The sequence below is a fragment of the Phragmites australis genome, chromosome 8, assembly GCF_958298935.1.
Source record: "Phragmites australis chromosome 8, lpPhrAust1.1, whole genome shotgun sequence".
NCBI classification, from domain to species: domain Eukaryota; kingdom Viridiplantae; phylum Streptophyta; class Magnoliopsida; order Poales; family Poaceae; genus Phragmites; species Phragmites australis.
Window position 1 is genome coordinate 33,422,434 of NC_084928.1, and position 27,436 is coordinate 33,449,869.

Genomic DNA, 27,436 nt, shown 5'->3' on the forward strand with positions numbered 1-27,436 from the left:
CCTTTTCAAAATATTGCCACACCCATGACCATGCACGTGAGTTCTCGGCGTCTTGATCCATGAATTGAAATATGGAATTGGTTTCTTGATGTGAAGTGACTACTGGCTACTTGGCTAGCAAATAGGAAAAGAGAGATGGGTGGGCAGGGTGGGCAATGAGAATACATGGAGTTTGAGATAGAGTAGATGGTATTTATAGGCCACGATGAGAGGAGAGGTAGGTGGGGGTGGGGCCGCGGGGGGTATTTTAAAAAAATAAACAAAAAACATGAATAAAAAAAACTTAGAAATAATAGGGGCACATGATTAATTCTAAAAATGAGCTTTATTGATAGGTTGCCTCATTAAAAACCTTTCTAGCAAAGGAAAAAAGAGTACAACTTAGCTCAGAAAATTTAAAATTACACGTTCTCATCAGCATCTAGATACAAATTTTGGAATGATTCTTCAAGCTCAGTATTTTCTGCAGTGTGTTGCATTCGTGCTTCAGCTTGTTCCCAATCCTTTACTATGGTGAGTATTTCAACCATTTCACTTGACAGATTTGTTCTTCTCTCTTCGATTATCCTTCCTGTAAGACTGAAGGCAGCCTCAGAAGAAACTGTAGATACAAGAACCGTTAACAAATCTCACACTAACAGTGAAAGCACTGGATAATTCGTCTTGTGCTCATGCCACCATTGCAGTATGTTGAAGTTTTCTTGTTCGTGGCTGATAACGCCACTGTCGATGAAGGTAGTTAGCTCCCCTCCGGATGTTGGAATTCCGGTGCCCGTAGACGATCGTGACGAAGAGTCTGAACTTCTTGATGAAGAACCTGCACCAAATATTTTCCCCCACGTTGTCGTCTTCTTACTTGTTGTGGGTGCTAGTGGAGGTCGTTGTAGGCGAACTCCGCCATACTTTGTTTCATATTTACTATAAACTTCGAATAACTCAGAACGAACATTAGTGTAATAATTAGAATAATCATGGCCAAGAGCATCACCTAGAATTGCGAGAACTCTACAGAAAGCTGCAATTTTAGCTCTAGGATCTAAAATAAAATAACAAAGGAATTTCTTTCCAATACTTTAAGAATTTAGATTTCATAGGAACTACACAATCTCTTAGAAGATTGTCATTTTCATAGTTGTTTAAATGAGTAGCAATTTCAATAATATTATGCACTACTAAACAAGATGTTGGATAATAAACTCTTGATAAACTCACAGTTAAATCATAAAAAAATTCAAGAAACTCCAGTATCCTTTCAGCAACATACCAATGCGCTTCCGTGAGTAAAGATTGACCCCCATGCTGATGGTAATGTGTATGAATAAACACACCAAATGTGCTCTTATATGGTATAATATTTTTAAGCATCAAGAAAGTAGAGTTCCATCTCATCGGCATGTCCAGAGCAAACTTACGTGGGCGCACACCCATTGCAACACAATACTGTTTATATGCTGCAATTCGTTGGTTAGAGGAGTTCACAAAAGATATTGCAGTACGAAAATCTTCTAAGTATCGCGATAACCTCTTCAAACCGGATTTTACTATAAGATTGATAATATGACAAGCACAACGTTGATGTAACAAGAAAGATTCAGCATAAGTACTAAACAACGGAGTAAGAATATCCATTGCTCTAGAATTTGCACCGGCATTATCTAAAGTGATAGAAAATATTTTATTCGTGAGGCCAAAGTCTGCAACTACTTGAGATATTTTTTCAACAATATTTTCACCGGTATGCGCGATGTCAATCAAACGAAAACCTATTATTCTCTTTTCTAATTCTCAATCATTATTAACAAAATGAGCAACCACACTAAGATAATCCTCTCTAGCCCTACCTGCCCATATGTCCGAGGTCAAAGCAACTGAAAATGTACATATTTGCAACATTTCTTTAAGTTTGCTACGACACGTATTGTAGTATTTTACCATATCCCTACTAGTTGTCTGTCTAGAAACATGCGTGAACCTAGGATTATGAGCTTGCTTAATGTAATCTTCAAATGCAGCAGACTCACCGATATTGAGTGGTAGATCCGCTCTTGCAATGAAGCGACATAGCTCTTTTCGAGCATTGGCAGAGTCGTACTCCCAATGATGAACAGAGCCGTCGGGGTTGTACTGCAACACCGTCTGCTTCATGGTTGCTCCACTCTTTCGCTTGCAACTTATGGCGTGCCTCTTCAAGTGCCACATTCCACCCGAGGGCTTTGCAGATAATTCATTTTTACAAATATAACACCTAGCATACCTGACACTTACCCCATCTTTCTCTTTGTTGATCCTTTCATAGTCTTGCCAAACTTCGGAAGTACCGGCTCTTGATCTTTTAGACCCGCTGCTTGCTAATGTGTGCGCACTTGTAGAGCCTGACGATGGAACTGCTGCTGCATCACCTGGATCTGGATGTGAACCAACCGGAGGTTCACCGTCGGGTCCATCATCACCTGCAGCACTGGTATCAAAGGGAACGTAGTCCCCTGTGAGTCCTTGGAGAAAAAAATCATGATCTATGGATGTATCATGATCACCGGCATCCATGATCAATGTCGAATGACACTACAAAAATTGCAAATATTCAGAGTTAGAAATAATCAAGTAATAAAACTAATAATAAAATAAGACTCAACAACGATGCAAAAAAATCACCAAGATTTCTTCAACTTCAAGATAGCAAGTCAGCAGGATGGCGATTTTGGAATTGCTCGGATTTTTTTGCAACAATTCAAACTAATTTTGCCAAATTATCGCTAATTCTCACGAACTTTGAGACAAGAATGAGAGGAGGAAACAAGAGAGAAAATGGTGTTGCTGGTGTGGAATGGAAGGGCAAGGTGCTCCTCTATTTATAGGTGAAAAATGGTGATTTTTGCAATTTTTTTTGAATTTTTTGGAGCTCAAACAGTCACAAAACGGCTATAAAATTCAAAAATATCGGGTTAACGGGTTAAACGGGCCGTTCCCGGCCCGTTTAACCCGTTAACCTGCGTGCCCCCGCTGGCCCATCGTGCCCCCACGTGCCGGTCGGGCCGTGCCATGGGCCGCCGCGTGCCGAGCCGGGCCGTGCCGGGCCGTGCCGTGCCCGTGCCGGCCGTGGGCCGGGCCGTGCCCGTGCCGTGCCAGCCCGCCGTGCCGCGCGCTCGGCCCAGGCACGGCCCGTAGCCTCGTGCCGTGCCGGCCCGGCCCATCTCGGCTCGGGCCGGGCCGTGCCTGGGCCGTGCCTACAGTTCCGTGCCTCGGGCCGGCCCAGTAAGCACGGCCCATTTGGACATCTTTACTCCATAGGATGTCATCGTAGATCTTGCAAACTTTTCTTCGGACTAGAAATTTGGATCAAACCTGTTCCAGCACTTGAAAGCCGTGTGCCCACTCTTGTTACAGAGTTGAAATGTCACACATGGACCTCCCTGTCCACCTTTCCCGCTATTGTTGCGGCCACCTCGTCCACGGTCGTATGTTCGGCCGCAATTGTTCCCTCAGCCCGCGAGTCTCCACCACACCAGCGAGACCTCGACTTTGCAAAGATTGTCCTCCTATGCTGGATCCTTGCAAAGGTTCAACCATGTGTCATAGCTCATCATCCGCGCATAAAGATCACTCAATGAAATAGGATCAGATCTATTGACAACAGAGGATACTAGCGGGTTATAGTCAATGTCAAGGCCTAACAATATATAAGACACTAGTTCCTCGTCATAAATAGGTTTGCCAGCCAATGCAATTTCATCTCCTAGCGCTTTCATCTTGGAGAAGTACGCAACAATGGTCATGTTTCCCTTCTGGGTAGTTGCGAGGCTGAGCCGTAGATTGTCAATCTGTGCACAAGATTGAGATGAATAGATCTCCTGAATTGCGGTCCACACCTGAGTCACAGTTTCCAACATTTCCACCTGAGTTAGAATCTTCCTTGATAGAGAGTTCAACTAGTAGGCGAGGACTTGCTGATCTTGAGCAACCCACTTCGCATATTCAGGATTGATGACGGTTTCTTCCTTGTCAGCATTGGTGATTGTCGGTGTATTAGGAACCAGGGGCCCCTGAATCCCGAGACCGGGCCGGCCATCCGCCACATGTCACCATCCTGCGAGGTCCACCCTGCAGGATAAGAAGAAACTAAGTCCCGGGGGAAGGTGCTCGGGGTCGTAGCCTCTAGGTTCCCGAGCACCCCAGTTCCCCGATGATCCGCAGAGTCCAAGTACCGGGAAGGAAGTGCTCGGAAGGTTTCTCACTTACACCCGAGTACTGTAGTCCCCCGATGATCCAAACACCGAAGTGCTCGGGGCTGCACGTGGCAGCCCCCGAGGACTCGGTTCCCCGAAGGTCTCACCGAAGTGCTCGGGAGAGAGTGCTCGGGGCTGCATGTGGCAGCCCCCGAGGACTCGGTTCCCCGAAGGTCCCACCGAAGTGCTCGAGAGAGAGTGCTCGGGGCTGCACGTGGCAGCCCCCGAGGACTCGGTTCCCCGAAGGTCCCACCGAAGTGCTCGGGAGAGAGTACTCGGGGCTGCACGTGGCAGCCCCCGAGGACTCGGTTCCCCGAAGGTCCCACCGAAGTGCTCGGGAGAGAGTGCTCGGGGCTGCACGTGGCAGCCCCCGAGGACTCGGTTCCCCGAAGGTCTCACCGAAGTGCTCGGGAGAGAGTGCTCGGGGCTGTGCGTGGCGGCCCCCGAGGACTCGGTTCCCCGAAGGTTCGCGCAAGATCATTCGACGACCCGAAGGGTCCCATCGTCGGGGTGTCAGCCAGTCAAAGGCCCAATACCGTATTTAATAGGCACGCGCGGCCTGACATCCTGACATCCTGACATTCTCAGCTGCCCACGCCCCAGTGTCAGACCCTGCCATGCACTGGCAGGGGGGCGTGGGTCCATTAAATGCACGGGTCCCGTCCCGTTTCATCCGGATGCCTCGGGATAACGTTGCCAGAATCGAAGCGCTCCGCCTGCCACCCTGCCCTGGCAGAAGAACAAGACAGGGTGGGCGCACCGGGCACCTCTGAGGCTGCCCGGTGGGCCCCCTTAATGGCGCCGGAGGGCATCCACAGTGGCGGGTGGTCGGACGCGCGCCGCATTTTTCCACCGCCCCTGTCACTTCGCCAAGACGGAATGATGACGCCTTTCTCCGTGGCACCCTGGCACTCGCACCCCCTCCTTCCCATTCAGGATATGTCGAGGTCGGCGCGCCTATAAAAGGAAAGGATGGAGAACACGTAAAAAGAAAGAAAAAAGGGAAGAGGACACAGACGCTCACAGAAAAAAGCCCGACAACGCACACGCTCGAACCAGCTCAAGCCAAGCTAGAGCACGAGAGCCTCAAGCTCTTTGTAAGCAGCTCTCTCTTGTAACCAGATACATCCTTGAAGAATTCCCTTCAAGGATAGATATAGCACTCACACAGGAGTAGGGTGTTACGCCCCCGTGCGGCCCGAACCTGTCTAAACCCCGGTGCACCCATCTTTCTCGCACTAGGACGATCATCTCCCACCAGCCACTGCATTTATTTCCGTTTCCCGCTTATTTCCCAAACAAGCTCGTTCAGGATCATCCCCCGGCCGAATCTCTAAAAAGGGGTCTCTCGGGATCCCTGCGACAGGAGTCCATCCTCCGACAGTGATGACGACGATCTTCGGAGGAACATGAATCGAGCCATCGATGTAGCCGGTTAAGAGAGCACCATGGAGCATAGGGAGGACCTGCACACGCCACATCACATAGTTATCCCATGTGAGCTTTTCAGCCACAGGAGGGCAGTGGACAGGAGTTTCTGCGGTCGCCATTGAGGAAGATGGAGTCGCTATGATGAGAAACAAACTAACCTAGATGTAGATGGAAGAGGATGCTCTGATTACCATGTAAAATTAGAAAGCGTTCTAACCTCCCGTAGGATGCCACATAGCTTTATTTATATGACAGGAAGAATCTCTGACGTGGCTTGTACATGATAGAATTATAATAGAATTATCTCTAAGGAAAGCAAATAATACATAAGATGATATACTACTAAATATATAACTTATTCTATATACTTATCGTTTAGGATATCGACATGATCTCCAACAAACACGTTTGATCATTACTTTTGAGAACTATCTCTTGATAAAAGTTGGTAAAAAATAGATGGTGTTACAGTATTTTTTATAATAAATTAACTACTATTATTTTTATATATCAAATTTTAATAGTGTTGTGTATATTAATGATCAAAATTTTTGAAGTTTAACGGCAGTATTTCGATCGCTGCCGCTCACGGCCCGCGCCCCCGCCCGCCCGCCCGCAATAACTCCGCCGAGTTGAACACCATTTCGATCGCCATCGCGCGCGCCCCGACCGCGGAATTGAAACCGCACTGTTCTCTCGATCAGCCGGCCAGCCCCGACGATCCCGTTAGATTTCCACGCCCCGTCTCCCAGCGCGGCTGCTGCAGTGCCGCACCAGCGCCTGGCTCCCCGTCTATCCGGCAGGTACCTAGGCAGGTCCCCCCCTCCCCGGCCGGATCTGAGAGCCTGCAGCGTCTGTCGATCCATCTATCGATGACCACAGTTCTCGCCTCGATCTACAATTTCCATTCAAGTCAAGAGAGCAACACAAACTTCGGGGCCACGCCTTCGCTGCTGACGTCTGGGTCTGCGTCATGGTGGGCCCCGCACGCCAGTGACAGACCCTGGTATGCCATGCCGTTGCTGCTACTGCACATCATAATGCAGTTGAATGTAGCTATTTGTACGGATCTACACTTTGTACGGACACACCTGTACGTGCCTCGGGGTACGTATCGATTTCCAGACTTGGGAAACCCTGATCACCGCAGTGCTGGGCTTTGGCAGTTATCGCAATGTGCATGCATCCATGCTTGCTATACGTATGGAGATACGAGTACAGGAATGCACACGTATGTACATCGAATTGTCGACGTGACTGTCGTTCCTGCTCGTAGATCATACACAACACAGTTCAATGTATGCATACATACGAGTTAGAATTTAGAAGCGACTGTTGTATATATATATCGTGCCAGGTGTGGATCTAGGAAAGAAAATGAGTGGGGCACTTAATAGAAGGAAATTTTATAAAACTCTTGTACGAAAGATCTTCGCGAGATCTTGATTCACGCCGTCCATCCTCTGATCTAACGGTTGATGTGTGTGCAGGAGAGAGAGAGAGAGCAGGGGACACGTGTCGCGCGAGGATAACGGGTCTTTCGAAAGATCGGGTCTTATAAAATTTCTTTTCTTGCTTAACTATTGTTAGCCTGCTATAAGTTAGGGAAGCGGGGCCATTAGTGGTGAAAACTTGATACATGTGGTTATGGGCTGGAATTCAGTGTAGGGGGTTCCATCCTGGGTTCACCCTTATCGTGAATGGATGACTAGTTCCACTGGAGAATAGAGTGGCTTGTTTAATTTTTGTAAGCATGTTATACATCTATGGTTTTACTTATTTTAGTGTACACTTTCAAGATAGGGATTCCTAACAAAAGTGTAATTCCTAACATTATTACTCAAATTATAAAACTATGTAGACAGACGTACGATGAACTATTAGAGGCTCATCTCCTCAAACCCTCTCTTCTTCTTGCGCTCTCTCTTCCTCCTCCTTTCTCTCCTTCCTCTCCATAGAGCACCCGCAGGTAGGAGGAGACCATGCTGGATCCACCATTGCTGCTGGAACCTTATCCTCTCATCCAATGAACTGATTACTAATTCCTCCCTGCCACTGAGGGGCCTAGCTGTCAAATTCAACCTGCTATTGCATCAATCACTGTTTGCGTAGCCTCTCTTCGGATTGCTCTGATCATGCCACAATTCTGCGGCATACTAACATGAGGTCCACCTTCAAAAATCGTTTCCGGTTTGAGTCCATCTAGTCGAGCTTCCTAGACTACCAGGAAACGGTGGCCGAGGCCTGGCACTGCCTCCTTGAGGAAGTTGATGCTTTCCGCACTCTTGATTACAAGCTGCACAACACTGCAAAGGCGCTTAAGCGATGGAGCCAAAAATTGTTGGCAATGTGCGCTTGCAACTTGCAATTGCCAAAGAGGTCGTTTATCGATTTGAAATGGCATCAGACAGGAGGCAGTTATCGCCTGATGAACACGAGCTACGCAGGGAACTTAAATGCAAATGCCTAGGACTCGCGTCTTTGGCTCGCACCATCGCCCACCAACGATCCCGTATCACGTGGTTATCCAAGGGGATGCAAACACTAAGTTTTTCCACCTACAGGCTTGTCACCGTCATCGTAAAAACTTCATCGAATCGTTCTAGGTGCAGGGCCTGACCCTTGTGAATGAAGAAGAGAAGGATGATGCTTTGTTCAGTTATTTCAGTGATGTGCTCGGGTCCCATGTGCCGAGGTCGCTAGCTCTGAACTTATGCTTGCTGGATATTCCATCTCTTGGTCTCACCGGCCTCGATGTATGCTTCTCTGAAGATGAGATATGGAAGACAGTTCAAGCGATTCCTGTGGAGAAAGCCCCAGGGCCAGACGGCTTCACGGGGATGTACTACAAAACGGTGTGGCAAGTGATTAAGCAGGACATCTTACGGACATTCAATACTTTTTGGGCGCTTCATGGAAGGAGCTTTCACCTCGTTAACGAGTCTTTAATGATCCTGCTGCAGAAAAATAAAGAGGCGCAATAAATCAAGGATTATCACCCTATCAGTCTAACCCATAGCGTGTGCAATCTGCTTGCCAAAACACTTGCCATTCGACCTGCACCATTCATGCAATAGCTTGTACAACCGAACCAATCCGCCTTCATCAAAGGCCGACATATTCATGACAACTTCTGATCGGTCTTGTTAGGTGCGAGATTACTACACCAAAGAAGGCATACGAGAGTTTAGTTGAAGGTGGAAATTGCACGTGCATTTGACTCTGTGTCCTGGGTCTTCCTCCTAGAGATGCTTCATCACCTTGGCTTCTCGCACCATTGGACCAACTGGATCGGCCTCCTGTTGTCCATAGCTAGTACAAAGATCCTTCTTAATGGATGTGCTGGACACCGGATCTACTATGGTCGCGGTCCTCACCAAGGGGACCCTCTATCGCCGTTGTTGTTTGTGCTCGCCATGGAAGCCTTAAACGCCTTATTCTCGAGTGCAGATAGGCTTCAGTTGTTCAGAGATCTCAGAGTGGCTGGGTTCCATCAAAGAGCTTCTCTATTTGCTGATGATATGGTCAAATTCATCACACCATGTCAACAGGATGTGGTGCTGACAAAGGTGATCCTTGATGTTTTTGCTGCTGCTTCTGGCCTTCGCATTAATGTTAACAAGTGTCAATACTCCCCAATTCGCTGCGAGGGGGTGGACTTGATGTCCATGCAGAGGTTCTTTCCATGTTAGGAGGTTGCATTTCCAGTTAAATACCTTGGCATTCCTTTATCTCTAAGGAAACTCCGGAAGTGCGATGTATAGCCGCTCGTGGATGTGGTAGCGGAGAGGCTTCCGACGTGGAAGGTAGGCCCGCTTACCACCGCTGATCGTGTTGTTCTTACCAAGGTGACCCTATCAGCGATTACTATCTACGTCTCCATTGCATCCTGCCTTCCATCTTGGGCACTTGAGGCCATCCACAAGCTTCACCGTGTGTTCCTTTAGCGTGGCACGAACATGGTGCCGGGTGGTCATTGCTTGGTGGCTTGGAAGAGTGTTTGTCGTCCACTCAACCTGGGTAGCCTCGGCATTCTAAACCTCTCATACTTTGGCATTGCCCTTCGCCTGCACTGGGAGTGGCTCCGCCAGGTTGATACCTCGCGATCTTGTTTGTCCTGGCCATCTTCTTCCAAGCCTATAATCCACTCCATGTTCCAAGCTTCTTTCAGGGTAGAGGTCGGTAATAAAGATGTCCAAATGGGTCGTGCCTACTGGGCCGGCCCAAGGCACGGCACGGCCTGAGTCGACACGGGTCGGGCCGTGCCTGGGCCGAGCGCGGGGCACGACGGGCCGGCACGGCACGGCCCGGCCGAGTCGAGCCGGCACGGGCACGGCCCGGCACGTAAATGCCCGGTTATTTTCTATTTATATATATATTTTTAATTTTGTAGCTATTTTTTATATTTTTATCTATTTTCTATATATTTTTTATATTATATATATATTTTTTTATCTATTTCGGCGCGCCGGGTCGACCGGGCCGTCGGGCCGAAATCGTGCCTGGGTCGGCCCGGCACGGCACGGTCACCGACGGGCCGTGCCGTGGGCCGAGGGGGAGGCACGCGGGCTGGCACGGCACGGCCCGTTACAGTATATGGTCTGTTCGGGCCGTGTCGAGCCGGGCCCGTGCCGGGCTGGCCCATTTGACCATGTTTAGTCGGTAATGGCGCCAACACCTTATTCTAGATGAACACTTGGTTGGCAGGCCATTCCATTCGGCAGATGGCACCTCATCTTTTTTGAGCGATTGATAAATGCACCACGTGTTCTAGAACGATGGCACACGCCCTGTACAACCATCATTGGGTGCGCGACATCAAGGGCTCCCTCACCGTTTTGGTCTTGGTCGAATACCTCCGTGTCTAGGATTCCATAGAGTGGGTGGTCTTGACAGAGGACTAGGACATGTTCATTTGACATTGGTCGGCAAATCAACAGTACATGGCTTCTTCCATGGACAGGCAGAGCTTCTTAGAGCGAGACAACTATAGAAGACTAAGGCGCCAACAAAGTGCAGATTCTTCTTTTGGTTAGCGTTGTATGGGCGTTGTTGGATGAATGACCGTATTCAAAGGCACAACATGGATAATGGTGGCCCGTGCTCCCTTTGTGCCCAGGCCCCAGAAACTATCCATCACTTGCTCCTTGGTTGTGCCTTCAGTAGGGAGGTGTGGTATCATCTTCTTTGACCGTCAGGTCTCGACTGCCTTATTCCACCGCCAGACATAGAGCTTGTTGACTGGAGGCTTCCATCTCATAAGTAGGTCCCCAAGGATCTTAGGCGTGGCTTTGATTCCCTTCTTCTCCTAGGTTGCTTGTTCATTTGGAGGAGAGGGATGGACGCGTCTTCAATCATACTTCTTCCTTGCCGGTTGCTCTCAGCAGAAGAATTATCGATGAAGGCCACTGCTAGGTTCAGTCCGGCAACAAGACGTTGTTGTCGCTCCTCCTGCCTCCTTAGGCTAGTTGTTGACCTCCTCCCTTCTCCCCTTTTTTTTTCTAGCTACCTTGTGTTGCATCTTGCAACGATCGATCGTGTAATACTAGCTGTTTGTACTTAGCACTACTTCTCGCTTTGGCGAGGTGGCGTCGCTCTTTCTTCTTCCTCTTAATGAAAAAATGTGCTCAGGCGCGTTCTCGAAAAAAAATGCATCGATCACATAGATCAGCCTGCAGCAAAAGAGCATGAACATAATTACAGCAGTGGTTTCTTAAAGTTGAATTAATTGGTTTTTTTTTTGCGAGGATATACAACTATATAGTGAAATTAATTGGCAACCCACATGCAGCTTGTGTAGTTTTACCTTTCACTCTGTAAGTCCTCAACTAATCAATGCATGCAGTAATTATTTCCGATCGATCGGTAGTCCCCTACTTTTTATTACACGTAGATATCCTAATTATTGGGCGAGATGGTGCGCCAAGATCTTCTACGAAGCTCGGGTACTTGCCTATGCATTGCTGCGGCCAATCACAAGCAGAATATATGCCCCGAATTTAATATTTAAGTGGTGTTTGGTTGGACTAAGTAAACGCAAAGTTAAAGGGAATGGGAAAATAGTACTAACGTAAACAATTTGAGCAAAATCTTGATTTGTTTGGTTGGCCTCTATAACGGTAACAGACTGAGCATGAACTAACAACATAGTAGTGTAAAGAATTCAAAATCTTGGAAGGAAGGAAAAAATAAACCTCGGTAGTTTCCATAGATTTGGAGCAAGATGCAAGCTTTCTCAAATCAAAAGCAAGAAATCAACTCGAATCTCATGTGGACCACGAGGATTTTAAATCCAATGCCACATCATACATTCAAGCTCTATAGGGAAGCAGAAATAGACTCATCCTTGAATGAACCGTGCCACCTTTGATGCTGCCAAGGATGATGAAGACACACACCTGAGCCTGGCTCCTCGTCCCAAAATGGGTTGATGCCATCCCGCTTGGCTAGGGCAAGGGAGCGTGCGAAGCTGAAATTGGAGGCGACAAGGCCAACCTTGGAGGGGTCGATGCTGAGGATCTCCGAGCCCGCCTAATGCAAGGGTCTCTGCGCACCGAGCGTGAGCGTCTCATCTCCTCCAGGCATTTAGGTGGATGCCAATGCCATTGCACCACTACTACAAAATATGCGTTCACTGCTGGTTTCAAACTGGTTTTCACTGCCAGTTTTGGAAGCGACAGTATGCAGTAGGTAGTGATAGCAGGATTACTTTCACTGTTGGCTATTGTCCACTGGCAGTGAAGCCTTTTTCTAGAAAACAAAAAAAAGAGAAAAAGGCGGTACCTAGGACCTCATGTGTGCTTGCCACCGTGGATCCTACCACCACGATGTCCTGCACGTAGAAATGCGCGGTGGCACAAAGGCCACTGCCACAACATAGAAACACCCACGCGCCGCCACCCGTCGACCAACCCACGCGCGAATGTCCTCGAGCCCTCCTCTGTCACGCCCTACGCCGCCGCTCCTTCGTGACAACCCAGGTGCTACCGCTCCGCTACGCCTCGCACCACTGCCGCCGACCCACCCACATGCGGAGCTCCTCGAGCCCTCCTCTGCCGCGCCCCGTGCCCAAGTTCAGGTGCATGTCTTGTCGGTAAGAGCTTGCGGGCGATGAACACACCAAGCGCGAACCCGGCGACGGTCACAGCAATCATCTGCCCTTTGTTGCCGACCACCTCCGCCCTCTCGAACCTAACTTCCTATCATGCCGTCGTGAAGTCTGCCTTTGCCTTCGCCTTGGCCATCCTCACTACCACAATATCTGACCCGGTAACCGGCACCTTGGGCACGGTGAGGGACATCACGCTGTCATCGAAGTGGCCGGCAATCCGGGCGTGGCAAAGCAGGGCGTAGGGAGCGGCAGAGGCCAGGTAGAGATCCAGCGGCGAGAGAGGATAAGGGGGAGGGAAAGGGGACGAAGGGAGAGAGAAAGGATAAGTGAGATGAGCAGATGCGAGGCTTTGATCGGATCAAACTTATTTTTTTTAGGCTGGGACAGGTGAGCGGACGTGAACGACAATGACTAGACTAGATTAAATGTCAAATTCGGATCCGACTCTTGGTTCACTGCCGGTTCATAACAAAAACCGATAGTGATAATATCATATCACTACCAGTTTTTATTATGAACCGGCAATGATAAGACCCATATAACTACTGATTGTTTTATAAAACTAGTAGTGATACTTTTTCTTACGACCCGATAGTGTAAAACGTATCATTACCGGTTTTAATTGATCCCGCAGTGATGAGCTAGAAAAAAAAAACCATCTCTGTAGTAATGTATGGAGGGGGAAGGTGGCGAGGTGGTCACCAGCGCGCAGAGAAGGGGATAGGAATCACGAGCGGGTGGAAACGACGAGCGAGAGGTGACGAATTCTAATTACGCCTAGCTTCCAGCGGAATGGAATTTGTACAGTGATGTTATCCTATTACATGTGATTTGATACAGCCCTGCCAAAACAAATATGATTTAACATAATCAGTTAACGCTGAAATTGGTTTACACGTTGCAAATCCTTCAACCATGCAAACACCATCTTAAGATGCATGGACCGCGCGCGCCTGCATGCGCGCAGGTCGCTCAGCCTCAGCTACTATGCGTCTGCGTACGGCTTCTTTGCGACGTGGTAATCGTGCGTTGTCACGTGCAAATCACTATTGAGAGATAGTACGTGTGGTAATAGCGTCGGCGCGCGAGTACGCACGTAAATCCTGCATGCAGTGCATGCGCACGTACGCAAATACGCGTAAAACCCTCGCCACAGTTAAGGGTAGTAACAGCACACACCTCTTGCTTGCTTTGTCGTGCTGATGATCCGGTATTAATTTTTCTGGTCTAATTAGGGTTTTGTCTGGAAGTTGGATTGGTGCAAGAGTTGACTTGTCATTTTTTCGTACGTGCAAAAAAAAAAAAAAAAACTGGAGGGGTCATTAACACGGAGCTTATATGCATGAACATATAGTATAGTGAAAAAGAAGTAATCATTACAATAAAATTGGTCATCCGAGTTGCCTTATCAATTATGTTTAGGCATAAATCGGTACTGATGAAGTATTAGTGTCGTTTAGGCACAAACTCAATGATCAAGTCGGGCTGAACTGGCACTAATACTTATTATCAGTACCGGTTCTAGTTATGAATTGATACTGATATAGGGTCCGGACCCAAAATTTTACTTCAATGAACTTTTAGCTTGCAAGTCCTCACTACTATTCTTTTTCATTACCGGTTCCGTATACTAGCCGGCACTGAAACTTGATTGGACTTGAAATTTTAATAAATTTTAGTTTTGGCTGAGGGCTCACGTCTGGCTCACTTCTCATGATTGGTTTAAGTGTCGGTTCATGCCACCATCCGTCACTGATACAAACGGACCAGAAATTTCTCTTGAATAGCGTTTTGGCTTGTGTCCGTTCGTCTCGTTCCACTCTTATCTCTCCGTCTCCTCCCTCTCTCTCCACCATATCTCTTCCTCTCTCTCCCTCCCTCCCTCACTCATGATCAAAGCTCAAAGGAGTAGCGCTCACACAGTCCTCTAGAGATGGGTTTTCTCGAAGGCGAGGGGCGCGACTGTAGCAAGAGTGGATGGCAAGGGGAGTGGCAGCAAGGGGAGCGACAGTCTTCTGGCCAAGCACCTCCACTGATGGTATCGGCAGCTGTGCGCACACTGTCCCCGTCACCATCACCGTCCCTTGACAACGACATGCCCGGCAAGTGAGGAGATGCGGTGATTCGTGATCCCCACCAAGTACCTGGGCCACCAGGCGTTTGCAGAGCTACTCGGGTTCTGCCACAAGGGCGTGCTTCGGATCCCCTATGATGTCGAGGTCTTCGAGGGCATCCTCCGGCTCGTGCAAGGCAAGAAGAAGGAGGTCACGGTCATGTGCGATTGCCTCTGCTCTGATTCGCTGAAGGAGTGGTGGTTCTTGTTTATTCTTTTTTTCCTCTCTCCTTTCTTGGGTTGGTTCTTTCTTTTTTCTTGGTTTTTGTCTGAAGAATGAGAAGAGGTTGCACCGATGAGGAGATCTTTAATTTGTACAACAGTAGAAGGAGATGAAGGATTTTTTTTCTCGTTCGTAACAATAGGACGAGATGAAGGATTGTTACACCGATGAAGGATTAGCTGATGTTGAATCAGCTTTGACATGAGCGACGGGAATCAACGGCAGCAGCATCGGGAGCACCATCCGAGCTGGCTCAATTCCTAGTCAGCTCGGATGCTGCTCCAGCAGCTACTAATTTTCTTTTTTTATTCTCTGGAAATAGCATCACTGTCGAGTGATGAACCGACACTGATAGTAGCCAACTATCAATACCGAGTAAAGAGTGCTGGTTAAAAAACTGACAGGGAAATCATTTTTCAACGGAGTATTGATGCTAAATGATTATTGATAAAAAAAAGTATGTAGACAATTCTATGAACTAATGAGAACATATATTACTGAATAATAACGACGCAACAAAGAAAATAGTTTATGAATTCGCTAGACATCAAGAAACGGATTTACATTATTGGAATCAATCGATTTGTCACCCTATATAAGGTATATCTACTTCAAGATTTGCATCGAAACCGATCGATTTCCCAGTACGATCGATCAAGCTAGTTTAACCAAGGCACACTTGGCCTTGGTCAAGCATGTATATATATGCTAGGCATGCAGTTTGGATGTGCGTGCATGCCTGCTGCCTGGACTGATCCTCGCTGGTTCTGGTAATTACATGTGGAGGAAAGACATACTATACTAGTACAACTACCAGTTTAATTTACCAAAACTTTCTTACTACTACTACTACCACCATGTCACTGTAAAATAAATGTACTGTTAACTTGGAGTCTTGGACGAACATCAGAACATGTATTGCAGCAATGATCAATCCAGGCCTTATGCTGTGGCAGCTGAGACTGCGAAAGTCTCTGTACATGAAGCAGAGAAACATGCATGCAGCCGCTATAGTATATTCCAGAGACGGTAAACATATGTAGGTAGGAGTTTGTCCCCGCCATTAAAGGATCAGCCATGCATGCAAGCCCGGCCCATACATGGCTTCAACTCTGCATTCGTCCGGTTTAACTGTCACTTGCCCGTGAGAGATGCATATATATTTGCTACATACAGTATATACGAATGCCTAGCTAGCTCGTAATTAAACATTACAATTACCATGCAAGATCTCCTCGTCATATACTGATATATATCTAGTTACATATATCTAGGTTAAATAACGTGCTAGGTAGCTGCGTTACGGAGTACGTTTCGTCCCAGCCGGCCGGCTACGCACGCCATGTGATATTGTGATGTACGAATCCTCGGCTGGATGCGCCCGTATGATCAGTATACACATATTTTCAATCGATCATATCAAATCCATGCGTATATCTGCCACTGTTGAAGCATTAACATTGCCTAACAAGTAGCATGAATGCAACGATTGAATTGATCCGAGACATCTAGGAGCATATGGCTATGAGTTCCAAGATACTATGAAGAGGTCATCATAACGTTGTCCAAATTGTCAAAAGCGGAAAATGAATGTGTTCCTTACTGACAGTTAAGGAGCTGCTATACAAGTGAGTGAGTGAGCAATCGAGCTAGCTCTTCCATCCATGCATGCGTCTAGTAGTATCATCATCTATGTATGAACAGTGAACTGGTTAGGGCCAGTAGTGGTGTACTAGCAGCCAGCAGCCCCCTTAAATATCTCTGATGCCAAATCTTTTCCGCTCTGGAATTAGGATCCTGCGCCCACCCCCCCTCCCGTCGAATTCAATGGTAATGCATGTGAAGTTAATATGTGGTATCCAGTCTTGTTTCCTTGTCCTTATTTTTTCCAACTTCGTTTCTTGCTCCAAAAACTTGATGGATCGGAGAGAAAAGTACATATAATATGTGGTATCCAGTCTTGTTTCCTTGTCCTTATTTTTTTCCACCTTCGTTTCTTGCTCCAAAAAACTTGACGGATCGGAGAGAAAAGCAGATATATACGTATGCACCATTGTACCTGTCTGAATCGAAGACGGTAACATGCAAGCACAGCAATATATATTACCCGGAACGACGTCGATCATACTTTCTGTTCATGATAGCAGTGGCGAAGCCAGAAATTCATATTGCAGATGACACTATACAATGTAATTATGTTTGATGCAATGGACGAAACAGTACTAATACAAAATGAAAATTTCTAAAAAAAAGCGTCAGCAAACGCGAGAGAGAGAGAGAGAGAGAGAGAGAGAGAGAGAGAGAGATAGAGCACGCAAGTCAACGAGCACGCACGCAAGCTCAGCCAGCAGCTAGCCGTACTGGAGAACGGGACGCATCGATGGATCACATATGCGCACGAAAGGTCGCGTCAATAGCGACATGAATAGCCAGTTGAATGCGTGCAACATCGGGTACGAACCACGGCGCGTGATCATTCTTCGATCTGCGCGTCTGGTAGTGCATCCACCTCAATCAATGGCGTCGTCAATCCATCGCCATCGATCAATCCAGCGAGACGAGGGAGAGAGAGATCCATCGAGCAATTGGCGCCATGCATGCACTTAAAACCCTTGTACGTAGTAGTAGGCCCGAGTACGTACGTAGCATGCATGCATGCGTGTAACTACGTTCGTCACCCACAGATTTTACTTACTAGTGCTGGTGAGTAGTACATGTACTGGATTTACCAGTGTATGTCTCCGTATGGGAAATGCGTCCATTTCTTGCACCTGATGGGCACTGTCGCTTGAGCAGCACTGTATTTTTACCGTATAAACGTACTATACCATTCATGATTCATGGGCAGGAGGCACTGTACATGATACGGTTAAAAAATGAAAAACGTGGGCAGTGTGGGATATTATGTTTGTCCAACATGCATGGTCAGACAGTATTCTGATATCTGAATGAAAAGAGAAAGAAAGGACGTGGGTAATTCCTTTCTTGGAGTAGAAAGCACTACCACATGCTGGTCACTGATCAACCGCGCGCAAGTAAATATTGCACTGTGGATTTTCTAGAGTTTGCAAACCAATTGATTATGGTCCCATCTAAGTTAAAACTCTGAGGAATGTAGTACTAGCATATAATGCACATATATGCCTCTTGATGAAATGTCATAAGGGAATACTTTCCCGCCAGAGCAGTGGAGTTCAATTGGGACAGATACACAACTTGGAGTGATGGAATCCGATGTTTAGTTTGCTTCAGACCAGCTTCACACGGAAGTTTAAGTCTTGCTTAAGGCTTGGTTTGGAAATGTGGTTTTGGGATCTAAACCCTTAAGATTTGGTACAAACTTGAACTAAATTCTAAAAATTCCTAGACCAAACCTTCTCTTCCAAACATGCCCTTAATGTGTGTCAGGAAGTTTAAGCTAGCCTATGTTTTCCACCAGTTGATCATCTGAGAAGCTGAGTCCTAGACGAACCAATGATCTATAGCCTCTCATTAAGAGGTCCTTAGTGACTAAGAGTCCAAATATGTTGGCAACCATGCATCAAGCTTGCCATTTTGTCCCTAATTAGTGAAAGCCGATTAGTTATGATACGGTTTGATCTTGAAACTGTTGTTTGGAGAAAATTACTTTCCTAATTTTATCACCTTTGCATTTTCAACAAAACACTTTAAGGTAGTATTTGGTTGGAGAGCGAGGTGAGATGGGATGATTCCATACGTATATTTTAGGATGGGATAATTCTATTTATATATATATATATATGCTTGTTTTGTGAATGAAATGGGACGAGTCTATTTTAGTACATCGGGCCTACCATTAGTGTCACGTTTGAAATGTGACGACTGCGTTCCACCACTTATTTGAAACGGTTTCGTCCCGAATTTTTGAAGAATATTTTCTAATTCTGAACTATTCCATCACACTGCTCTTCATCCAAACAGCTCAAAAACAGGATGGATCTGTTCTGTTATATCTCATCCCACGAACTAAACACTACCTAAAATACCAAGTTGAAATATACCTTGGTTTGCATGTGATGAGTCATTGATAACGCTAGATTTGAAATGATTTTGGTTGGCATGAGCTTATTTGTGTGAGATCTTATTTATGGCTAACCAAAGTTTGAATTGGAGCATACAGTTTTAGAGTCTAGGAAATTATGCCTCACCGGAACATCCGGTGTATGATTTTTTAACCACACCGAATAGTTTGGTGTTAAAGTGAAGTGAGCACTGAAGCATTTTTAGTGCTGAAGTAGAAATAAAAGCAAACAACGGATGGTCCAGTGATGGACTTTGAGAGCATCAGAGTATTTTCTGCAGAGAGGAGATTTTTTATGCCAAGTTTGATCATGTACGTCGGATAGTCTAATGCTAAGATTGTGAACACTGGAGAATGCACCAGACCTTTTATTTCAGAGAGGTTGCAGAAGGGTGGTTCGATGGATTGGCACCCACCGGGTTATCCGATGATGGACATGAGATCATCGGAAGATTTCACTGGACCTTTTCTTCGAGAGAGCAAAAATTTTCTAGAACAGATAGTGTTACACTTACCGAATGGTCTAGTGTTCAGGAGCAGAACACACCGGAACATCCAGTGTTCACGTTTTCTGCAGGATGTACTCTGAGTTTAAGTTTTTGATTTTGTGCTAACCTGGAAATGTTTTGAAGTGTGAAGAAATGTGTTTGCTTGTTTCAAGGCATGCAAGTGAAGGATGCAACTTGGCGGTCGACGGTGGGTGATCGGGGCTAAGCGGGTGCTTGATGTCGGACGATTAAGGAGGGTCGGGCGGAGTCAAGGGTGATACTAGTTGTAGATATGAAGGTCAAGCAAAGTATGAAATAGAGGATGAAGATGACGTGTTAAAAAAGTCAAGCGAATGGGATGCCGATGCAAGTGACAAGGCGGCTCGAGGGATTGGGAGCGGGAGAGACTTCCCAGCGGTCAAGATCGCAAGACAGTGGACACGCGTTATCATTGGAGCGCTTACTTCAGGTGGAAGCAAGTGGCGGCTAGTCACGCTTTGAGAAGCATGCTAGGGTTTTGCGGTTTGGCCTTAAAACCGTGGGAGGACTGGAGGAGTACATGTCACCAGCACAAAGCTTGCGTCGAGGTGAAGCTAAGTCATAAAGGCATCGCGGCTGTCCGATTAATGGAGAACAAAATGGATCAAAATGCTCGGTGGTAGGTAGAAATGTAATATAAGATAGAAGTATTTTGGAAAAAAAAGGAAACTTGGGGGTCAAGTTTTCTAGGCCTATAAATAGAGAGGTAGGGCTATGAGAGGATGAACTAGCCATTTTAGCCTCTTGCGTCACCCATATGAGAGCATTGTGCTAGGATTTTAGAGGAGAGCAGGATGCGTGCTTACCTATGTAATAAGTGAGAGTTTTGAGAGAAAAATCTTCGTAATCCGTCTAAAATATGCTGGTCTCTTTGAGTAATGAAGTTCATTTTGTTTCATATGCTTGAATTCTCCTCCTTTTAGTTTCCCTCTCTTGGTTCCCTTGCCTTCTGTGTAAGTTTTTCTTCTTCGATGTTGATTTTTATTTTTCTTTTTGAGCTGAAATTTTAACATATTGGGAAGTTGTTCTCCTTATTGCTAAAGGCATAAAATTCACATACACATATATATGTGATAGGGTATTGAATTCTCTTGCCTTTAGACCATCATCTTGGAGATCTTCTTGACTCGGTGTTCATCTCTTGTTCCTTGAGTGATCTTTTTTCAAGATTCAACCTTTGTGGGGATGAGTCATGGATTGGTTTGCTGTGAAACCTGGTGTTTGATTCCAACCATGAGACCCACCTTTTATTGAATCTTCTAGTTTGATTTTTGATCTCTCTAGAGTTTCTGGAATTTCTAGGTAGGTGTAGTTTTTCCGCTGCGTATTTGTGCTGCGTTCTGTTATGATTCTCTTGTAAAGGTACGTTGGGTGTTGGAATAAGAGAATGCCATAAATTTTGCAAAAAAATTGTTAAGGCGCATATTCACCCCTCTTCTAGTTGCCATTCTCGATCCTACAATTGGTATCAGATCCGGTTTGATCACTTATTGACTTTAACCAGATTTGTGATCCGTAGGTGACATGGAGAGAAGTTAGAAGATTTCACTGTTTGATGGCCGTGATTTTTCATACTGGAAGGTGCACATGGAGGCTTATTCTCTAAGCCAATGAAGTGAAATATGGAAAGTAGTTGATTTCAACTACGAGATCCTTGCTGCTCGCACTACTCAGGTTCAAATCGAACGGTATGAGGCCAACAAAAGGCTAGAAATATTTTGTTCACTAGCCTAAGTCGGAATGAGTTTGACAGGGTCCTGCACCTCTATACTGCCCAGGAGATCTGGAATACTCTAAATGTCATGAAGGCACTAATCAGATTAAGGCCAGACGTCAAAGCACATACAACAAAGAATACCAAATGTTTGTGCAAGGTCTCGAAGAGTCTTTGGATGCAATCTTTGCTCACTTTAATAAGATTGTTAGCAATCTTTGATCAATTGGTGTTTTGCCCTATTCTAACCACGAGAGAGCGATCAACCTTCTCTATGCTCTTGACCGTAGCATATGGAAAGTGAAGATCTCGAGCATGGAAGAGTCTCTAAGTTAGGACACATTGACTTGTGATGAGCTTTTCAACAAGCTCAAGACCACCAAGATAGCCAAGGTGGCTCGGATCGATCTTGAAAATCCCCTGTCTCAGAACATGGTGTTGGTTTTCGGACCTGGTGGTGGCAATCAGTCTGCAGCTAGCTTTTCTTATGCTAACACTTTATTGAGTGGATTTGCTTTGTCTTCCTTGGTTTCTGTCACAGAGGAGTAGTTGAACGCCCTGGATGATGAGGACCTTGCGCTGATTGTAAAGAAGTTCACCCGGTTCTACAACAATCACCGAGACCAAAGAAGGGGTGGTTCTTTTGCCTGCTTTGAGTGTGATGATACTACCCACTTTAAGGCGGACTGCCCAAGCTCAAAAAGAGGGAAGTCAATGATCACGACTACAACAAGCACAAGAAGAACAAAAAGTCCTTCTTCAAGAAGAACCGTGACAAGATAGCCAAGAAGGCAGTCAAGGTGGCTTCTAGGGCGTTCATGGCGGCTCTCAGCGACATCGACACCTCTTCTAGCGAGGAGGAGAGCTCTGAGAAGGCTGAACCGCAATCAAAGAACAAGAAGAAGGCCAATGACTTCACTGGCCTCTACTTCATGGCGGACGACAACAATGACGACAGCGACCCTGAGCTGGATCCTTCCGAGGTATTGTCTTCCTACAACCAGCTTTCCATCCAAGTCGATATTTTGAATGATGCTCTTGTTAGCTAGGATATATTACTTAAGAAATCTATGTGTGAGTTAAAGGATCTTATGCCTAAGTATGAGTATGTCTCTATTAAACTTGCATTACTTAGGTCTAGGCCTAATGTTGAGTAGTGTGAGAGTTGTCTGATTGTCATAGTTGAACTTGCCGAGCTTCGTAATATGCATGCTCAACTCACCAGTTGGCTTGAGAGTGCCGAGAAGAAGCTCCTTGAAGAGGAGTCTATGTATACTCTCTTAGGTGTTTGTAAGAATTGCCCTTTGCTTGCAAAGGATATTGAATCGAACGACAAGCGTCTAAAGGAGCTAGAGTCTAGATTGTTGAGTGCTGGGAGTTCTAAGGATGTGCAGCCAAATTGTTCCACCTGTACTATTTTGCAGAACAAACTCAGCTGGGTTAGAGGGCAAGTTCAAAAGCTTTTGACTAAGAATGAGTACCTCCTTTCTCTGGTGGAGAAGTGCTCAGTGGGCAAAGGGAAGATGAATTTGATCTTTGCCAAGATCAAGATGTGTGCTGATAAGGCGGGGTTGGCTCTTGGGTTGAATTTTGAGAGGATTACTTACAGTGGGAAGAGTAATACTGTGTTCACCACACCTACTACCCTAGAAGCTGAGAAGTCCAAAGTTAATGCCACACCACAATATATCAAGAAACACATTCCTCAATCCACAAAGAAAAAACCCGCACCACAACCCAAGAGAGCTCCACAGCCTAAGATGAGAGAGCCTGTGAGAGAGCCCCTAGTGATTGGCAGAGGAGTTCCCCAGAGACACTACCACTTCACCTATAGCCAGAAAGAGGGTCACTTGGTTGGGTTTTGCTTTCGCCGTAGGAGAGATAAGCGGCGTGAGTGGGAGTGGAGCACCAGGGATATGTACTGCCTGTCTGTTGGTGTAAATGAGCCTTTTCCTCGCTTCCACTCATGAGTCCCTAGCGTTTTTCATTATCTTCCTAGAGGTGTTGGCCGATGTGAATTTTGCCATGACTCATATGGTTTTGGTGCACGTGTAAGAGGCTTTGAGTCTTAGTGCTTTGGTGGACCACATTTTCCTCATCGTGGTACTTGCCCTCAGTGTACTAGACCTGTTTTACCTGCACTTACTTTTACCACTTCAAGGCGGATGACCCAGTACTAGATTCCCAAGTGGTTTTTGACTAACCCTAATACTGAGTAATCCACATATTATTCTTCTTATATGTAGTTGGCAAATGGAGGCCGAAGAACAAGTAGCTCATTAATTCCGGTTGTAGGTGCCATATGACTGGACATTCATCATGTTTCTCCAGCCTCACCCCCGTGAAGCAACACGAGTACATCACATTCGGGGATGATCAGAAACGAAGGGTGAAAGCCAAAGGTATGGTTAGGGTGAATAAGAGTTTCATTCTCAAGGATGTAGTTTTGATAAAGCATCTGGAAATGCATTTAAAACGCGATACTTCTTAAGTTCTTGATTCTTCTGGCGCTTTGATTTGTAAGATTTCTCCAGTTAGGAGAGTTTTTGGAGCTGATTTTTCTGAGTCTCTTGGTTCTTCTCGTTGTTTGGTTGCTCAACCTTTTTTCTGGACTTTGGATGTGATATAGGAGACTAGGGTAAATGTGCTTTGAGTGCCCTAGACATGATCCGAGGATTGCACAAGCTCAAGTTTGAAAAGAATCTTGTTTGTTCTCCTTATCGGTATGGCAAGATGGTTGCTGCCTCCCACCAACTAGTCAATCTGGTGATGACTGAATGACTGAGAGAACTTCTCCATATAAATACTGTCGGTCCTTCTCGAGTTCGTTCGATTGGCAGGAAATGGTATGTTCTTGTCATTATTGATGACTTCTCTCGCTACTCTTGAGTCTTCTTTCTTGTGAGCAAAGATGGAGTATTTTCACACTTTCGGAGCTTAGCTTTGAGATTGTTCAAAAAACTCCCTGGTGCATTGAAAGTAATTCGCAGTGATCATGGCACCAAGTTCAAGAACTATCTCTTTGATGCTTTCTGTCTTGAGCATGGCACTGAGGATTAATTTTTTGCCCCACGCGTTCCTCAGCAGAATGGTGTGGTTGAGAAGAAGAATCGCACTTTGGTGGAGATGGCTAGAACGATACTCGATGAGCATACAACTCCTAGGAACTTTTGGGCTGAGGCCATTAGCACGGCGTGCTATATCTCTAATCAAATTTTCTTGCGCTCAATCTTGAATTTGACTTCTTATAAGTTGCGTTTTGGGAGGAAGCCGAAGGTTTCATATTTGTGAGTTTTTGGATATCGGTGCTTCATCCTAAAGCATGAAAATCTTGACAAGTTTGAGTCACATTCTTCTGATGGCTTTTCTTCGGGTATTCTCTTCATAGTCATGCTTACTGGGTTTACAATCTTGACACTAACACAATAATAAAATCTTATGATGTGACTTTTGATGAGTCAACCCCCTATGCTAGTTCTGTTTTTGAGTGTGCATGTGATCAGGAGATGAGGTATCTTTGTAGATGGCAACCTTCTAACTCTTGATGATGACGAGGATGATCCACTACTTCCCTCTATCACACCTGTTCCAGAGCTGGCTCTTGCTTCTTCAACTCTAGCAGATGGTCCTACAGTCTCTACTTTCACTTCAGCTGCTTTCGAGCCTGCAGCAGCAGTGTTTGAGGGGGAGGTATACTCACAGCGTGAGGCTCCTCAACACATTCAGCGGCGACACCTTCTACAGACGATGATCGGTGACATCAATGAGAGGGCAAGGTCCAAATCTGCTTCTCATGCTCATTTTACTAATTATGCATTTGCTTTTTTTTACTCCCTTGATGTTGGACATGCTTTATCTAATTCGAGTTAGGTCAATATCATGTATGAAGAGCTTAAATTTTTTAAGAGAAATCAAGTTTGGATCCTTGTAGAGCCACCCCTTAATATTCATACTATAGGGACAAAATGGGTTTTTAAAAATAAACAAGGGGAGGATGAGTCTGTAGTGAGAAACAAGGCTACACCAGTGGCTCAGGGTTTCACTCAGGTAGAATGGATAGACTTTGGAGAGGACTTTGCACCAGTTGCTAGACCAGAAGCCATTAGGATCCTCCTTGTATTTGCGGCATCCCGATGTTTCATGTTGTACCAAATGGATGTCAAGGGTACTTTTCTTAATGGTTTCATTCAGGAAGAGGTCTATGTTAGGCAACCTTCAAGCTTTGAGCACCCTAAATACCCACATAGATTTTACATGATTAGAAAGGCTTTGTATGGGCTTAAGCAAGCACCTAGAGTTTGGTATGATAGGCTTAGGTCTTTCTTGCTAGAGCATGGGTATGTGATAGGGTCAGCTGAAAAATTTTGTTCACTCTCAGGTATGGCAATGATTTCTTACTTTTCAGATATATATGGATGATATCATTTTTGGTGGCTGTTCTCATGCACTTGTGGCCAAGTTTGCAAAAACTATGAGTAGGGAGTTTGAGATGTCGATGATGGGTGAGCAAAGTATATTCGTTCACCAGATGAAGTACACCAAGGATTTGCTGAAAAAGTTCAACATGAGTGATGCGAAGCCCTTAGCAACACCGATGACTAACTTAACTGTGTTTGATCCAGATGAAGATGGGGAGGAGGTGGACCAGCGTGAGTACAAGAGCATGATCAGCTCTCTCATATACTTGATGGCGATAAGACCCGACATCCACTTTGCTGTTTGCTTGTGTGTTCTCTTCCAGGCTTCACTGAGGATGTTTCACCGCCAAGCGGTGAAATGCATTCTGAGAAACCTCAAGCACACTCTCAAGCATGGGTTTTAGTTTTCTGCTACCTCTTCGCTTTTTCTTCAAGGTTTTTTGGATGCGGATTTTGTTGGTTGTAGAATTGACAAAAAAAGTATCTCTGGTACTTGTCACTTCTTGGGTACTTCTCTTGTGTGTTGATTTTCTAGCAAACTGTCTAGCGTTACGCAGCCTACTGCTAAAGTTGAATATGTAGCTGTTGCTCACAGAATTTATGGATAGTTGCTACATTGAGGGATTTTAGTTTGAACTTTAGGAGTGTGCCACTTTTGTGTGACAACACCAGTACTATAAGCTTAGCCAACAACCTAGTTCAACACTCCAGAACTAAACACATAGATGTGAGATTCCAATTGTTGCTACTCTAAGAGACCACAATAAGAAGGGAAATATTGAGTTGAGCTATATAGATACCTAACAGTAGATACCCGATATATTCACCAAGTCTCTAGATACTACAAGATTTACCTATTTAAGAGGAGAGCTTGGTGTGTGCTATCTCTATAGCATTGTGTGAGGGAGAGTTGTTATTTGTACATATTTTATCTTACTTTTATTGCATTTGCATTATATTTTATTATGTAAGATAATCATAGTAGTTGAGTTTTGACTTGTATGTCTTTAGTATTTTCAATTGCTAAATTTGAATTTAGACTAAGTTGAGTAATTGTGTAGAGCAATGTTTTAATCTTAGGCTCTTCTTTATGCTTTGACATGATACATTTCAGACAAGCTTGCTTACCTTAAGATAAAATTTGGTAATTTTATAAATTATGTAAGCTATGAAATCCTACAATTTTTATCACCATGTTCGTAATTGCTTAGACTTGTCAATGCTTGTGTTAAGGCGAGTTTGATGAATATCTTACTCTAGGTCTTCTTGGTTCAAGATAGTGGATTGGAGAAAATTTCACTATATTTTTTTGTCTTTGTTAAATGTTTAGCTCATGATAGAACCTTGGGGGAAGATGTGTTCTTTGTGTCGTAAAGACACTATTTAACTTGATCTTGTGACCATCTTGATAACTTGTGCGAATCGAATAATTATGAAAATCAAGTCTCTCGTGCTAAAATGTTATCCAATACGGTTGTCTTGAAGCCTCAAGGTGTTTACCGTACCCAGTTGTGCGATACTTTGTTTGGATAAGAGACAACTTGAGGATAAAATAAAATTCAAAGAATTGTGCCTAACTATTTAATTCTTTTTAATCACTTGATAAATCTAAGTATTGATTTTATATGTGAGCG

General features: G+C 45.3%; 1 non-coding gene across 1 annotated transcript; it reads right to left on the reverse strand.

Annotated features, from left to right (window-relative positions):
• Positions 1-3,568: 3,568 nt before the first annotated feature.
• Positions 3,569-3,707, reverse strand: LOC133927880 (small nucleolar RNA Z247). The gene has a single exon (XR_009911376.1). It is a non-coding gene; the product is annotated as a small nucleolar RNA Z247 (small nucleolar RNA).
• Between the last annotated feature and the right edge of the window lie 23,729 nt (positions 3,708-27,436).